At 42.2% G+C, this 4,354-nt stretch overlaps 1 protein-coding gene across 1 annotated transcript in view; it reads right to left on the bottom strand.

Annotated features, from left to right (window-relative positions):
- Positions 1-3,210: 3,210 nt before the first annotated feature.
- Positions 3,211-4,354, bottom strand: part of LOC121700695 — a 64,501-nt gene continuing 63,357 nt past the window's right edge. Inside the window, exon 28 of the mRNA XM_042083833.1 lies at positions 3,211-4,354. This exon is cut by the window's right edge and continues 449 nt beyond it. The gene's annotated coding sequence lies outside the window, so the exon portion shown is untranslated.

Below are 4,354 nucleotides of genomic sequence, written 5' to 3' on the forward strand. Positions count from 1 at the left end.
GTAAAAAAAGATTTTCACTTACCAGTATTTTATAGATGGATGGCTGTCAGGTACAGAGAGAGAAACAGAGAGATCTCTAGATCCTTTATATAGTACAGAGACTGAACCTTACAGAATGAACCAGCCAGATGAGATGCTCTTGGCTTCTCAGATATCAAACAGATGTTTGTTTTGGACACAAAGTGTTCTTCTGAGTCGTTTGGTAAACAAACAATAGCCCTGAAGCTTATGAGCCATCGCCAGCACACCTGGAGGGCTGGATGCCCCAGCAATCAAACCCACAGTCCTATACAAACATCAGCTGCCTCAGAGAGGCCCACTGCTACACTCAATAGTGAGTATATCGGTGTGTGTGTGTGTGTGTGTGTGTGTGCGTGCACCCATGTGTGTATAAAAGAGTGTGCATTAAAGACTGTACCCACATGTGTGTGTGTTTGTGAGTGCGTATATGTGTATGAGTGATTGTGTGTCCTTGTGTATCAGTGAGTGTGTGAGTGTGTGTGTGTGTGTGTGTGTGTGTGTGTGTGTGTGTGTGTGTTATGTGTGTTATAATGCCATATTCCTGTGGCAGATGGCCATGAAAAGGTTACAGTAAATTGGCAGGAGGTTGGCAGAACTAGGCTATAATCTGACCGGTACCTCCCCCTGGCATCTAAGTGTGTGTGTGTGTGTGTGTCTATTTGAGTGTGTATGTGAGAGTGTGGGGTGGGGGCACTGGTAGAGGAGTATCACTGGCATACGCCACTCCAAGAGGTCGTTTGGGCAGGGAGATGGGGGTTGGGGCGTGCGTTTGAAGTCAGCGATCAACAAAGAGCCTGTGGAGCCGTTTAGTCGGGTTCTCTCCACCGAGGCGAGCGATCGATCTAGGCCCCACTGTGGACGCCATGCTTTCATCCCCACTCTCCACCTGAAAAGGGGGGTTAACACACTACTGCTGAAAGGCTTAACTCCATCACACACACCTTCCTGTTTCAAACAACCAACCAACCAACAGTGCATTTCTCAAATGTATCCTAGATAGGCTCGTAATATTACCACTGTTACATTTTACTCCTTAACCACTACCACTGTTCACTTGTACTCCTACTTTCTGATAGAGAATCAGTCATGATTTTACTCAGTCCCTGAGTTGCCCGTCTCTTATGAGTCTAACACTTAGCACGCTCCCGTTGTTCCATGGTCATTGCACATGGGTGCTTATTAAGAAATGTATTGTTTGCCTGAAAAGTTAAGCACCCGATATGGACTTACTTATGTCAGATGCTTCAGTCTTTATCAGGAGCGGTAGCCACATGCCATCTGCACTCTCTTAAGGGAGCGGACATATCGTACATGAGGAGTTGGACACAATAGGTGAAGACTTTTCCAGTTTCCCAGGCAAATATACTTACAAACAGGCATACGTGATATAACTAATTTAAGTATAAGTATATAAGTATATATACTCTTTTGATCCTGTGAGAGAAATTTGGTCTCTGCATTTATCCCAATCCGTGAAACACTCAGCACACAGTGAACACACAGTGAGGTGAAGCACACACTAATCCCGGCGCAATGAGCTGCCTGCAACAACAGCGGCGATTGGGGAGCAGTGAGGGGTTAGGTGCCTTGCTCAAGGGCACTTCAGCCGTGCCTACTGGTCGGGGTTCAAACCAGCAGCCCTCCGGTTACAAGTCCGAAGCGCTAACCAGTAGGCCACGGCTGCCCAAATTTGCAGAGCAAACCAGACATCAGACACTTTCAAGGGAAACATTTGCATGCACTAAGGTATTTCCATGTGAATAGCCTCACAGATTCTATTGGAACTAGATCTACCGCAGAGCAGTACAAAATATGACCGCAGCCCAGTTCTGCACATTCTCTCCGCAAAAATAAATCACGCTTGTCAATTTGTCTCCATCTCCCACTCCATCCCCTACTTTTGTGTATGGAAATGAGTGTGTGTGAGTTTGGCACAAGTTAATAGTTTTCTGTCTTTATTGCCCCCACAATCCAAACACCCACCAACCCCAAACACTCACACACTATTTCTACAATTTCATTGCATTTCTTACACCAGTAACCATGTAACTATTAACTTGTGCCAAATAGATATTTTAGTAACAATTTACAAATACTAACAAAGGGTTAGGTAATTACTAGTTTGCTATTTATTATGGCATCTTATTATAAATTGTTACCAGAAGCTCCTCTGTGTAACTTTAGAGCTCAACAGAGAACAGTCTGTGTGTATGTGTAAGAGAGTATGTGAGTATTGTTATGGTTATGGTGTTTAGCAGGCGCTTTTATCCAAGGCGACATACAACATAACAACAATACAATAGTTACATTTAACAGTAAACAATTTAATGTAGGAATGTGTGTGTGTTATGTGAGGGCATGTGTGTATTTGTGAGTGCATGCGTGTGTGTGTGTGCGCGCGTCACAGTGCCAGCATTGGCATGAGTGCTTCTGTGTGTGTGCATGTGAGTATGTATGAATGTGTGTGTGTGTATAATGTGAGTGCATGTGCATATGTGCGGGAGTGTGTGTGTATATGCATGTGTGCCTGAGTATTTGTATGTGTGTGCCCCAGTGCCAGCACTGTCTGAAGTGTGCCTTTGGTCTGGTGCTCTGACCCTCCATAATGAGGCTCCATGTACTCTTGACACCAGAGATATGACCTTATTAAAGCAAGAGGAATGGTAGGGGCCACAACAATGAGAACATACCACTAATGATGGAGAGAAAAGAAAATAGGAAGTTAGTGTATGAGAGAGAGAGATAAAGAGAGATAAAGAAAGAGGAATACTGACTAAATAAAGAAAAAGGAGCGATCAAGAAAGAAATGGTGAGAGCTAGAGAGAAAGATGGACTGACTGGCTGACTGAACTAGAGAAAGCAGATGTGTTTTCTTAAACCATGATCATATACATTTCATGAAGTTAATAAAGTTAATGTTTCTTTGCTTTTTCGGTCAGGATGTATTTGAACGTACACATGGTTTGTAAAGAATACGATGAATGACGTTGAAAGCGTGCCATTTGTACCTGAAACACTTGCAATGCACATTCAATCTTCTAATGCACATACAAATCTGAATCGGTACAGAGGGTGGATTTAGCCCTTGATTTACATAAAGCATAATGCACTTAAAGCTGATGGAAAAAGTTTACGCTAATATTTTCCAGTCACACTAGCAATATGTATGAACTCTGATGATGTCTGATGTATGTTAAGTTAATTTTTATTATTAAAATCACAATCACAGTAACAAACACTTCAGCTTCATTTCTTTTAAAAAAGCAGAGAGCAATTACAACCACAACTACCACTCCCAAAAATGCCTAATTACAATCATAAAAAATAGATTACCTTTTATTCTTTATTTTCAAAAAAGGAAATAAAACAAGAAATCGAAAAGAAATACCCAAAGCACTTCAATGGTGTGCGTCTAAGTACTAAACAAAAAGACAAAAAAGATCTTTCAGCCTCCGAGTTGAACAAAATCTCTTTTAGGACACATCGACCAGAGGAAAGATATTTCTTCACACAACTACCCTAAACACTTCTAACCGTTGAATCATTCCAATCATTAACACCAGCCTTCTAAAGGTACCTGAGGATCTATTCATCCCGAACTAAAACAAATGGACGTTATGAGCGTATACGCATGTACAAAATGGGGTATGGGCCAGGACAATGTATTATATTATAGGAGGGTGAGGACTTGTGGGCTGGCCAAACAAAACGTCTGTGGGGTTTTATAACGGCGTCCATGTTTTTTTTTTATATCTCTGCTATTCATTACGTCCCTTTTACTGGGCTTCAGGCAGCCAATTCAATTACGCAGAAGAGAAAAGACAGAGAGAGAGAGAGAGAGAGAGAGAGAGAGAGAGAGAGAGAGAGAAAGAGAGAGAGAGAGAGAGAGAAAGAGAGAGAAAGAGAGAGAGAGGAGAGGAATGAGAGAGTTGGTTATATAGGGGGACAGAGTAAAATAATTAAAGACAGAGCTAGAGAGAGGGAGAGAAGGAGGGAAAGAGGGAGGGAGGGAGGGAAAGACAGACCGTGAGGAAAAGCCACAGAATGAGGGAAAAGAAAAAGAGAATGAGAAAGAGAGAAGAGAAGAGTTAAGAGAGGAGAGAAAGACAAAGTCAAACAGAAAACAATGGCAGCCAAGAAAAGTGGCTATGGCACTTACAATGGACAGTGCTAAACATCTTTGTCATTATAATGCATACTAATGGAGTCCATGATAGAGAGCAGCCCCCCCACCCCTCACACAAAAAAATACACTAGAATCATCCAACACCATAGAGAGCCATCCACTTAGTACTGCTTGAATGACCCTCTAATAAATTAGCTTAAGTGCCTG

Source organism: Alosa sapidissima, chromosome 24 (assembly GCF_018492685.1).
Source record: "Alosa sapidissima isolate fAloSap1 chromosome 24, fAloSap1.pri, whole genome shotgun sequence".
Taxonomy (NCBI): Eukaryota; Metazoa; Chordata; class Actinopteri; order Clupeiformes; family Clupeidae; genus Alosa; species Alosa sapidissima.